Raw genomic sequence first — 14,643 nt, 5'->3', positions numbered from 1 at the left:
TATCCTATCCTATCCTATCCTCTATCCTATCCTATCCTATCCTCTATCCTATCCTATCCTCTATCCTATCGTATCCTCTATCCTATCCTATCCTCTATCCTATCCTATCCTCTATCCTATCCTATCCTCTATCCTATCCTATCCTCTATCCTATCCTCTCCTCTATGCAATCCTATCCTATATCCTATCCTTTCCTCTATCCTATCCTATCCTCTATCCTATCCTATCCTCTATCCTATCGTATCATCTATCGTATCCTATCCTCTATCCTATCCCATCCTCTATCCTATCCTATCCTCTATCCTATCCTCTATCCTATCCTATCCTCTATCCTATCCTCTATCCTATCCTATCCTCTATCCTATCCCCTATCCTATCCTATCCTCTATCCTATCCTATCGTCTATCCTATCCTATCCTCTATCCTATCCTATCCTCTATCCTATCCTATACTCTATCCTATCGTATCCTCTATCGTATCCTATCCTCTATCCTATCCTATCCTCTTTCCTATCCTATCCTCTATCCTATCCTATCCTCTATACTATCCTATCCTCTATCCTATCCTATCCTCTTTCCTATCCTATCCTCTATCCTATCCTATCCTCTATCCTATCCTATCCTCTATCCGATCCTCTATCCTATCCTATCCTGTATCCTGTCCTATCCTCTATCCTATCCTATCCTGTATCCTGTCCTATCCTCTATCCTATCCTCTATAATATCGTTTACTCTATCATATCCTATCCTCTATCCTATAATATCATCTATCCTATTCTATCCTCTATCCTATCGTCTATCATATCCTATCCTCTATCCTATCCTATCCTCTATCCTATCCTATCCTCTATCCTATCCTATCCTCTATCCTATCCTATCCTCTATCCTATCCCATCCTCTATCCTATCCTATCCTCTATCCTATCCTATCCTCTATCCTATCCTATCCTCTATCCGATCCTCTATCCTATCCTATCCTCTATCCTGTCCTATCCCCTATCCTATCCTATCCTCTATCCTCTCCTCTATCCTATCCTATCCTCTATCCTATCGTATCCTCTATCGTATCCTATCCTCTATCCTATCCTATCCTCTATCCTATCCTATCCTCTATCCTATCCTATCCTCTATCCTATCCTTTCCTCAATCCTATTATATCCTCTATCCTATCCTATCCTCTATCCTATCCTATCCTCTATCCTATCCTATCCCCTATCCTATCCTATCCTCTATCCTTTCCTCTATCCTATCCTATCCTCTATCCTATCCTATCCTCTATCCGATCCTCTATCCTATCCTATCCTGTATCCTGTCCTATCCTCTATCCTATCCTCTATAATATCGTTTACTCTATCATATCCTATCCTCTATCCTATAATATCATCTATCCTATTCTATCCTCTATCCTATCTTCTATCATATCCAATCCTCTATCGCATCCTCCACCCTATCGTATCCTCTATCATATCCTATCCTCTATCCTATCCTCTATCCTATCCTCTCCTCTATCCAATCCTAACCTATATCCTATCCTTTCCTCTATCCTATCCAATCCTCTATCCTATCCTATCCTCTATCCTATCGTATCATCTATCGTATCCTATCCTCTATCCTATCCTATCCTCTATCCTATCCTCTATCCTATCCTCTCCTCTATCCAATCCTATCCTCTATCCTATCCTATCCTCTATCCTATCCTATCCTCTATCCTATCCTATCCTCTATCCTATCCTATCCTCTATCCTATCCTATCCTCTATCCTATCCTATCCTCTATCCTATCCTATCCTCTATCCTATCCTATCCTCTATCCTATCCTATCCTCTATCCTATCCTATCCTCTATCCTATCCTATCCTCTATCCTATCCTATCCTCTATCCTATCCTATCCTCTATCCTATCCTATCCTCTATCCTATCCTATCCTCTATCCTATCCTATCCTCTATCCTATCCTATCCTCTATCCGATCCTCTATCCTATCCTATCCTCTATCCTATCCTATCCCCTATCCTATCCTATCCTCTATCCTCTCCTCTATCCTATCCTATCCTCTATCCTATCGTATCCTCTATCGTATCCTATCCTCTATCCTATCCTATCCTCTATCCTATCCTATCCTCTATCCTATCCTATCCTCTATCCTATCCTATCCTCTATCCTATCCTTTCCTCAATCCTATTATATCCTCTATCCTATCCTATCCTCTATCCTATCCTATCCTCTATCCTATCCTATCCCCTATCCTATCCTATCCTCTATCCCTTCCTCCATCCTATCCTATCCTCTATCCTATCCTATCCTCTATCCGATCCTCTATCCTATCCTATCCTGTATCCTGTCCTATCCTCTATCCTATCCTATCCTGTATCCTGTCCTATCCTCTATCCTATCCTCTATAATATCGTTTACTCTATCATATCCTATCCTCTATCCTATAATATCATCTATCCTATTCTATCCTCTATCCTATCGTCTATCATATCCAATCCTCTATCGCATCCTCCATCCTATCGTATCCTCTATCCTATCCTATCCTCTATCCTATCCTCTCCTCTATCCAATCCTATCCTATATCCTATCCTTTCCTCTATCCTATCCAATCCTCTATCCTATCCTATCCTCTATCCTATCCTATCCTCTATCGTATCCTATCCACTATCCTATCCTATCCCCTATCCTATCCGATCCTCTATCCTATCCTATCCTGTATCCTGTCCTATCCTCTATCCTATCCTATCCTCTATCCTATCCTTTCCTCTATTCTATCCAATCCTCTATCCTATCCTATCCTCTATCCTATCGTATCATCTATCGTATCCTATCCTCTATCCTATCCTATCCTCTATCCTATCCTATCCTCTATCCTATCCTCTATCCTATCCTATCCTCTATCCTATCCTATCCTCTATCCTATCCTCTATCCTATCCTATCCTCTATCCTATCCTATCGTCTATCCTATCCTATCCTCTATCCTATCCTATCCTCTATCCTATCCTATACTCTATCCTATCGTATCCTCTATCGTATCCTATCCTCTATCCTATCCTATCCTCTATCCTATCCTATCCTCTATCCTATCCTCTATCCTATCCTATCCTCTATCCTATCCTCTATCCTATCCTATCCTCTATCCTATCCTCTATTCTATCCTATCCTCTATCCTATCCTATCGTCTATCCTATCCTATCCTCTATCCTATCCTATCCTCTATCCTATCCTATACTCTATCCTATCGTATCCTCTATCGTATCCTATCCTCTATCCTATCCTATCCTCTTTCCTATCCTATCCTCTATCCTATCCTATCCTCTATACTATCCTATCCTCTATCTTATCCTATCCTCTTTCCTATCCTATCCTCTATCCTATCCTATCCTCTATCCTATCCTATCCTCTATCCTATCCTCTATCCTATCCTCTATCCTATCCTATCCTCTATCCTCTATCCTCTATCCTCTATCCTCTATCCTCTATCCTCTATCCTCTATCCTCTATCCTCTATCCTCTATCCTCTATCCTATCCTATCCTCTATCCTATCCTATCCTCTATCCTATCCTATCCTCTATCCTATCCTATCCTCTATCCTATCCTATCCTCTATCCTATCCTATCCTCTATCCTATCCTATCCTCTATCCGATCCTCTATCCTATCCTATCCTCTATCCTATCCTATCCCCTATCCTATCCTATCCTGTATCCTGTCCTATCCTCTATCCTATCCTATCCTCTATCCTATCCTTTCCTCTATCCTATCCAATCCTCTATCCTATCCTATCCTCTATCCTATCGTATCATCTATCGTATCCTATCCTCTATCCTATCCTATCCTCTATCCTATCGTATCCTCTATCGTATCCTATCCTCTATCCTATCCTATCCTCTTTCCTATCCTATCCTCTATCCTATCCTATCCTCTATCCTATCCTCTATCCTCTATCCTCTATCCTCTATCCTCTATCCTCTATCCTCTATCCTCTATCCTCTATCCTCTATCCTCTATCCTGTCCTATCCTCTATCCTATCCTATCCTATCCTCTATCCTATCCTATCCTATCCTCTATCCTATCCTATCCTCTATCCTATCGTATCCTCTATCCTATCCTATCCTCTATCCTATCCTATCCTCTATCCTATCCTATCCTCTATCCTATCCTATCCTCTATCCTATCCTCTCCTCTATGCAATCCTATCCTATATCCTATCCTTTCCTCTATCCTATCCTATCCTCTATCCTATCCTATCCTCTATCCTATCGTATCATCTATCGTATCCTATCCTCTATCCTATCCTATCCTCTATCCTATCCTATCCTCTATCCTATCCTCTATCCTATCCTATCCTCTATCCTATCCTCTATCCTATCCTATCCTCTATCCTATCCCCTATCCTATCCTATCCTCTATCCTATCCTATCGTCTATCCTATCCTATCCTCTATCCTATCCTATCCTCTATCCTATCCTATACTCTATCCTATCGTATCCTCTATCGTATCCTATCCTCTATCCTATCCTATCCTCTTTCCTATCCTATCCTCTATTCTATCCTATCCTCTATCCTATCCTATCGTCTATCCTATCCTATCCTCTATCCTATCCTATCCTCTATCCTATCCTATACTCTATCCTATCGTATCCTCTATCGTATCCTATCCTCTATCCTATCCTATCCTCTTTCCTATCCTATCCTCTATCCTATCCTATCCTCTATACTATCCTATCCTCTATCTTATCCTATCCTCTTTCCTATCCTATCCTCTATCCTATCCTATCCTCTATCCTATCCTATCCTCTATCCTATCCTCTATCCTATCCTCTATCCTATCCTATCCTCTATCCTCTATCCTCTATCCTCTATCCTCTATCCTCTATCCTCTATCCTCTATCCTCTATCCTCTATCCTCTATCCTCTATCCTATCCTATCCTCTATCCTATCCTATCCTCTATCCTATCCTATCCTCTATCCTATCCTATCCTCTATCCTATCCTATCCTCTATCCTATCCTATCCTCTATCCTATCCTATCCTCTATCCGATCCTCTATCCTATCCTATCCTCTATCCTATCCTATCCCCTATCCTATCCTATCCTGTATCCTGTCCTATCCTCTATCCTATCCTATCCTCTATCCTATCCTTTCCTCTATCCTATCCAATCCTCTATCCTATCCTATCCTCTATCCTATCGTATCATCTATCGTATCCTATCCTCTATCCTATCCTATCCTCTATCCTATCGTATCCTCTATCGTATCCTATCCTCTATCCTATCCTATCCTCTTTCCTATCCTATCCTCTATCCTATCCTATCCTCTATCCTATCCTCTATCCTCTATCCTCTATCCTCTATCCTCTATCCTCTATCCTCTATCCTCTATCCTCTATCCTCTATCCTCTATCCTGTCCTATCCTCTATCCTATCCTATCCTATCCTCTATCCTATCCTATCCTATCCTCTATCCTATCCTATCCTCTATCCTATCGTATCCTCTATCCTATCCTATCCTCTATCCTATCCTATCCTCTATCCTATCCTATCCTCTATCCTATCCTATCCTCTATCCTATCCTCTCCTCTATGCAATCCTATCCTATATCCTATCCTTTCCTCTATCCTATCCTATCCTCTATCCTATCCTATCCTCTATCCTATCGTATCATCTATCGTATCCTATCCTCTATCCTATCCTATCCTCTATCCTATCCTATCCTCTATCCTATCCTCTATCCTATCCTATCCTCTATCCTATCCTCTATCCTATCCTATCCTCTATCCTATCCCCTATCCTATCCTATCCTCTATCCTATCCTATCGTCTATCCTATCCTATCCTCTATCCTATCCTATCCTCTATCCTATCCTATACTCTATCCTATCGTATCCTCTATCGTATCCTATCCTCTATCCTATCCTATCCTCTTTCCTATCCTATCCTCTATCCTATCCTATCCTCTATACTATCCTATCCTCTATCCTATCCTATCCTCTTTCCTATCCTATCCTCTATCCTATCCTATCCTCTATCCTATCCTATCCTCTATCCGATCCTCTATCCTATCCTATCCTGTATCCTGTCCTATCCTCTATCCTATCCTATCCTGTATCCTGTCCTATCCTCTATCCTATCCTCTATAATATCGTCTACTCTATCATATCCTATCCTCTATCCTATAATATCATCTATCCTATTCTATCCTCTATCCTATCGTCTATCATATCCAATCCTCTATCGCATCCTCCATCCTATCGTATCCTCTATCCTATCCTATCCTCTATCCTATCCTCTCCTCTATCCAATCCTATCCTATATCCTATCCTTTCCTCTATCCTATCCAATCCTCTATCCTATCCTATCCTCTATCCTATCCTATACTCTATCGTATCCTATCCACTATCCTATCCTATCCCCTATCCTATCCGATCCTCTATCCTATCCTATCCTGTATCCTGTCCTATCCTCTATCCTATCCTATCCTCTATCCTATCCTTTCCTCTATCCTATCCAATCCTCTATCCTATCCTATCCTCTATCCTATCGTATCATCTATCGTATCCTATCCTCTATCCTATCCTATCCTCTATCCTATCCTATCCTCTATCCTATCCTCTATCCTATCCTATCCTCTATCCTATCCTATCCTCTATCCTATCCTCTATCCTATCCTATCCTCTATCCTATCCTATCGTCTATCCTATCCTATCCTCTATCCTATCCTATCCTCTATCCTATCCTATACTCTATCCTATCGTATCCTCTATCGTATCCTATCCTCTATCCTATCCTCTATCCTCTATCCTCTATCCTCTATCCTCTATCCTCTATCCTCTATCCTCTATCCTCTATCCTCTATCCTCTATCCTCTATCCTCTATCCTCTATCCTCTATCCTCTATCCTCTATCCTCTATCCTCTATCCTCTATCCTCTATCCTCTATCCTCTATCCTCTATCCTCTATCCTCTATCCTCTATCCTCTATCCTCTATCCTCTATCCTCTATCCTCTATCCTCTATCCTCTATCCTCTATCCTCTATCCTCTATCCTCTATCCTCTATCCTCTATCCTCTATCCTCTATCCTCTATCCTCTATCCTCTATCCTCTATCCTCTATCCTCTATCCTCTATCCTCTATCCTCTATCCTATCCTATCCTCTATCCTATCCTCTCCTCTATCCAATCCTATCCTATATCCTATCCTTTCCTCTATCCTATCCAATCCTCTATCCTATCCTATCCTCTATCCTATCCTATACTCTATCGTATCCTATCCACTATCCTATCCTATCCCCTATCCTATCCGATCCTCTATCCTATCCTATCCTGTATCCTGTCCTATCCTCTATCCTATCCTATCCTCTATCCTATCCTTTCCTCTATCCTATCCAATCCTCTATCCTATCCTATCCTCTATCCTATCGTATCATCTATCGTATCCTATCCTCTATCCTATCCTATCCTCTATCCTATCCTATCCTCTATCCTATCCTCTATCCTATCCTATCCTCTATCCTATCCTATCCTCTATCCTATCCTCTATCCTATCCTATCCTCTATCCTATCCTATCGTCTATCCTATCCTATCCTCTATCCTATCCTATCCTCTATCCTATCCTATACTCTATCCTATCGTATCCTCTATCGTATCCTATCCTCTATCCTATCCTCTATCCTCTATCCTCTATCCTCTATCCTCTATCCTCTATCCTCTATCCTCTATCCTCTATCCTCTATCCTCTATCCTCTATCCTCTATCCTCTATCCTCTATCCTCTATCCTCTATCCTCTATCCTCTATCCTCTATCCTCTATCCTCTATCCTCTATCCTCTATCCTCTATCCTCTATCCTCTATCCTCTATCCTCTATCCTCTATCCTCTATCCTCTATCCTCTATCCTCTATCCTCTATCCTCTATCCTCTATCCTCTATCCTCTATCCTCTATCCTCTATCCTCTATCCTCTATCCTCTATCCTCTATCCTCTATCCTCTATCCTCTATCCTCTATCCTCTATCCTCTATCCTCTATCCTCTATCCTCTATCCTCTATCCTCTATCCTCTATCCTCTATCCTCTATCCTATCCTATCCTCTATCCTATCCTATCCTCTATCCTATCCTATCCTCTATCCTATCCTATCCTCTATCCTATCCTATCCTCTATCCTATCCTATCCTCTATCCTATCCTATCCTCTATCCTATCCTATCCTCTATCCTATCCTATCCTCTATCCTATCCTATCCTCTATCCTATCCTATCCTCTATCCTATCCTCTATCCTATCCTTTCCTCTATCCTATCCAATCCTCTATCCTATCCTATCCTCTATCCTATCGTATCATCTATCGTATCCTATCCTCTATCCTATCCTATCCTCTATCCTATCGTATCCTCTATCGTATCCTATCCTCTATCCTATCCTATCCTCTTTCCTATCCTATCCTCTATCCTATCCTATCCTCTATCCTATCCTATCCTCTATCCTCTATCCTCTATCCTCTATCCTCTATCCTCTATCCTCTATCCTCTATCCTCTATCCTCTATCCTCTATCCTCTATCCTCTATCCTCTATCCTCTATCCTATCCTATCCTCTATCCTATCCTATCCTATCCTCTATCCTATCCTATCCTCTATCCTATCCTATCCTCTATCCTATCCTATCCTCTATCCTATCCTATCCTCTATCCTATCCTATCCTCTATCCTATCCTATCCTCTATCCTATCCTATCCTCTATCCTATCCTATCCTCTATCCTATCCTATCCTATCCTCTATCCTATCCTATCCTCTATCCTATCCTATCCTCTATCCTATCCTATCCTCTATCCTATCCTATCCTCTATCGTATCCTATCCTCTATCCTATCCTATCCTCTATCCTATCCTATCCTCTATCCTATCCTCTATCCTATCCTATCCTCTATCCTATCCTTTCCTCTATCCTATCCAATCCTCTATCCTATCCTATCCTCTATCCTATCGTATCATCTATCGTATCCTATCCTCTATCCTATCCTATCCTCTATCCTATCGTATCCTCTATCGTATCCTATCCTCTATCCTATCCTATCCTCTTTCCTATCCTATCCTCTATCCTATCCTCTCCTCTATCCAATCCTATCCTATATCCTATCCTTTCCTCTATCCTATCCAATCCTCTATCCTATCCTATCCTCTATCCTATCCTATCCTCTTTCCTATCCTATCCTCTATCCTATCCTATCCTCTATCCTATCCTATCCTCTATCCTCTATCCTCTATCCTCTATCCTCTATCCTCTATCCTCTATCCTCTATCCTCTATCCTCTATCCTCTATCCTCTATCCTCTATCCTCTATCCTCTATCCTCTATCCTCTATCCTCTATCCTCTATCCTATCCTATCCTCTATCCTATCCTATCCTATCCTCTATCCTATCCTATCCTCTATCCTATCCTATCCTCTATCCTATCCTATCCTCTATCCTATCCTATCCTCTATCCTATCCTATCCTCTATCCGATCCTCTATCCTATCCTATCCTGTATCCTGTCCTATCCTCTATCCTATCCTCTATAATATCGTTTACTCTATCATATCCTATCCTCTTTCCTATCCTATCCTCTATCCTATCCTATCCTCTATCCTATCCTATCCTCTATATTATCCTATCCTCTATCCTCTATCCTCTATCCTCTATCCTCTATCCTCTATCCTCTATCCTATCCTATCCTCTATCCTATCCTATCCTATCCTCTATCCTATCCTATCCTCTATCCTATCCTATCCTATCCTCTATCCTATCCTATCCTCTATCCTATCCTATCCTCTATCCTATCCTCTATCCTATCCTATCCTCTATCCTATCCTATCCTCTATCCTATCCTATCCTCTATCCTATCCTATCCTCTATCCTATCCTATCCTCTATCCTATCCTATCCTCTATCCTATCCTATCCTCTATCCTATCCTATCCTCTATCCTATCCTATCCTCTATCCTATCCTATCCTCTATCCTATCCTATCCTCTATCCTATCCTCTATCCTATCCTTTCCTCTATCCTATCCAATCCTCTATCCTATCCTATCCTCTATCCTATCGTATCATCTATCGTATCCTATCCTCTATCCTATCCTATCCTCTATCCTATCGTATCCTCTATCGTATCCTATCCTCTATCCTATCCTATCCTCTTTTCTATCCTATCCTCTATCCTATCCTATCCTCTATCCTCTATCCTCTATCCTCTATCCTCTATCCTCTATCCTCTATCCTCTATCCTCTATCCTCTATCCTCTATCCTCTATCCTCTATCCTCTATCCTATCCTATCCTCTATCCTATCCTATCCTATCCTCTATCCTATCCTATCCTCTATCCTATCCTATCCTCTATCCTATCCTATCCTCTATCCTATCCTATCCTCTATCCTATCCTATCCTCTATCCTATCCTATCCTCTATCCTATCCTATCCTCAATCCTATCCTATCCTCTATCCTATCCTATCCTCTATCCTATCCTATCCTCTATCCTATCCTATCCTCTATCCTCTATCCTCTATCCTCTATCCTCTATCCTCTATCCTCTATCCTCTATCCTCTATCCTCTATCCTCTATCCTCTATCCTATCCTATCCTCTATCCTATCCTATCCTATCCTCTATCCTATCCTATCCTCTATCCTATCCTATCCTCTATCCTATCCTATCCTCTATCCTATCCTATCCTCTATCCTATCCTATCCTCTATCCTATCCTATCCTCTATCCTATCCTATCCTATCCTCTATCCTATCCTATCCTCTATCCTATCCTATCCTCTATCCTATCCTATCCTCTATCGTATCCTATCCTCTATCCTATCCTATCCTCTATCCTATCCTATCCTCTATCCTATCCTCTATCCTATCCTATCCTCTATCCTATCCTTTCCTCTATCCTATCCAATCCTCTATCCTATCCTATCCTCTATCCTATCGTATCATCTATCGTATCCTATCCTCTATCCTATCCTATCCTCTATCCTATCGTATCCTCTATCGTATCCTATCCTCTATCCTATCCTATCCTCTTTCCTATCCTATCCTCTATCCTATCCTCTCCTCTATCCAATCCTATCCTATATCCTATCCTTTCCTCTATCCTATCCAATCCTCTATCCTATCCTATCCTCTATCCTATCCTATCCTCTTTCCTATCCTATCCTCTATCCTATCCTATCCTCTATCCTATCCTATCCTCTATCCTCTATCCTCTATCCTCTATCCTCTATCCTCTATCCTCTATCCTCTATCCTCTATCCTCTATCCTCTATCCTCTATCCTCTATCCTCTATCCTATCCTATCCTCTATCCTATCCTATCCTATCCTCTATCCTATCCTATCCTCTATCCTATCCTATCCTCTATCCTATCCTATCCTCTATCCTATCCTATCCTCTATCCTATCCTATCCTCTATCCTATCCTATCCTCTATCCGATCCTCTATCCTATCCTATCCTGTATCCTGTCCTATCCTCTATCCTATCCTCTATAATATCGTTTACTCTATCATATCCTATCCTCTTTCCTATCCTATCCTCTATCCTATCCTATCCTCTATCCTATCCTATCCTCTATATTATCCTATCCTCTATCCTCTATCCTCTATCCTCTATCCTCTATCCTCTATCCTATCCTATCCTCTATCCTATCCTATCCTATCCTCTATCCTATCCTATCCTCTATCCTATCCTATCCTATCCTCTATCCTATCCTATCCTCTATCCTATCCTATCCTATCCTCTATCCTATCCTATCCTCTATCCTATCCTATCCTCTATCCTATCCTATCCTCTATCCTATCCTATCCTCTATCCTATCCTCTATCCTATCCTATCCTCTATCCTATCCTATCCTCTATCCTATCCTATCCTCTATCCTATCCTATCCTCTATCCTATCCTCTATCCTATCCTATCCTCTATCCTATCCTATCCTCTATCCTATCCTATCCTCTATCCTATCCTATCCTCTATCCTATCCTATCCTCTATCCTATCCTATCCTCTATCCTATCCTCTATCCTATCCTTTCCTCTATCCTATCCAATCCTCTATCCTATCCTATCCTCTATCCTATCGTATCATCTATCGTATCCTATCCTCTATCCTATCCTATCCTCTATCCTATCGTATCCTCTATCCTATCCTATCCTCTATCCTATCCTTTCCTCTATCCTATCCAATCCTCTATCCTATCCTATCCTCTATCCTATCCTCTATCCTATCCTATCCTCTATCCTATCCTTTCCTCTATCCTATCCAATCCTCTATCCTATCCTATCCTCTATCCTATCGTATCATCTATCGTATCCTATCCTCTATCCTATCCTATCCTCTATCCTATCGTATCCTCTATCGTATCCTATCCTCTATCCTATCCTATCCTCTTTCCTATCCTATCCTCTATCCTATCCTCTCCTCTATCCAATCCTATCCTATATCCTATCCTTTCCTCTATCCTATCCAATCCTCTATCCTATCCTATCCTCTATCCTATCCTATCCTCTTTCCTATCCTATCCTCTATCCTATCCTATCCTCTATCCTATCCTATCCTCTATCCTCTATCCTCTATCCTCTATCCTCTATCCTCTATCCTCTATCCTCTATCCTCTATCCTCTATCCTCTATCCTCTATCCTCTATCCTCTATCCTCTATCCTCTATCCTCTATCCTCTATCCTCTATCCTCTATCCTCTATCCTATCCTATCCTCTATCCTATCCTATCCTATCCTCTATCCTATCCTATCCTCTATCCTATCCTATCCTCTATCCTATCCTATCCTCTATCCTATCCTATCCTCTATCCTATCCTATCCTCTATCCTATCCTATCCTCTATCCGATCCTCTATCCTATCCTATCCTGTATCCTGTCCTATCCTCTATCCTATCCTCTATAATATCGTTTACTCTATCATATCCTATCCTCTTTCCTATCCTATCCTCTATCCTATCCTATCCTCTATCCTATCCTATCCTCTATCCTATCCTATCCTCTATCCTATCCTATCCTCTATCCTATCCTATCCTCTATCCTATCCTATCCTCTATCCTCTATCCTCTATCCTCTATCCTCTATCCTCTATCCTCTATCCTCTATCCTCTATCCTCTATCCTCTATCCTCTATCCTCTATCCTCTATCCTCTATCCTATCCTATCCTCTATCCTATCCTATCCTATCCTCTATCCTATCCTATCCTCTATCCTATCCTATCCTCTATCCTATCCTATCCTCTATCCTATCCTATCCTCTATCCTATCCTATCCTCTATCCTATCCTATCCTCTATCCTATCCTATCCTATCCTCTATCCTATCCTATCCTCTATCCTATCCTATCCTCTATCCTATCGTATCATCTATCGTATCCTATCCTCTATCCTATCCTATCCTCTATCCTATCCTATCCTCTTTCCTATCCTATCCTCTATCCTATCCTCTCCTCTATCCAATCCTATCCTATATCCTATCCTTTCCTCTATCCTATCCAATCCTCTATCCTATCCTATCCTCTATCCTATCCTATCCTCTTTCCTATCCTATCCTCTATCCTATCCTATCCTCTATCCTATCCTCTATCCTCTATCCTCTATCCTCTATCCTCTATCCTCTATCCTCTATCCTCTATCCTCTATCCTCTATCCTCTATCCTCTATCCTCTATCCTCTATCCTCTATCCTCTATCCTATCCTATCCTCTATCCTATCCTATCCTATCCTCTATCCTATCCTATCCTCTATCCTATCCTATCCTCTATCCTATCCTATCCTCTATCCTATCCTATCCTCTATCCTATCCTATCCTCTATCCTATCCTATCCTCTATCCGATCCTCTATCCTATCCTATCCTGTATCCTGTCCTATCCTCTATCCTATCCTCTATAATATCGTTTACTCTATCATATCCTATCCTCTTTCCTATCCTATCCTCTATCCTATCCTATCCTCTATCCTATCCTATCCTCTATATTATCCTATCCTCTATCCTCTATCCTCTATCCTCTATCCTATCCTATCCTCTATCCTATCCTATCCTATCCTCTATCCTATCCTATCCTCTATCCTATCCTATCCTCTATCCTATCCTATCCTCTATCCTATCCTATCCTCTATCCTATCCTATCCTCTATCCGATCCTCTATCCTATCCTATCCTGTATCCTGTCCTATCCTCTATCCTATCCTCTATAATATCGTTTACTCTATCATATCCTATCCTCTTTCCTATCCTATCCTCTATCCTATCCTATCCTCTATCCTATCCTATCCTCTATATTATCCTATCCTCTATCCTATCCTATCCTCTAACCTATCCTATCCTATCCTCTATCCTATCCTATCCTCTATCCTATCCTATCCTCTATCCTATCCTCTATCCTATCCTATCCTCTATCCTATCCTATCCTCTATCCTATCCTATCCTCTATCCTATCCTATCCTCTATCCTATCCTATCCTCTATCCTATCCTATCCTCTATCCTATCCTATCCTCTATCCTATCCTATCCTCTATCCTATCCTATCCTCTATCCTATCCTATCCTCTATCCTATCCTATCCTCTATCCTATCCTATCCTCTATCCTATCCTATCCTCTATCCTATCCTCTATCCTATCCTTTCCTCTATCCTATCCA

This window comes from Halictus rubicundus, unplaced genomic scaffold (genome assembly GCF_050948215.1).
Source record: "Halictus rubicundus isolate RS-2024b unplaced genomic scaffold, iyHalRubi1_principal scaffold0199, whole genome shotgun sequence".
Classification (NCBI taxonomy): domain Eukaryota; kingdom Metazoa; phylum Arthropoda; class Insecta; order Hymenoptera; family Halictidae; genus Halictus; species Halictus rubicundus.
This window is presented reverse-complemented; position numbering follows the sequence as displayed.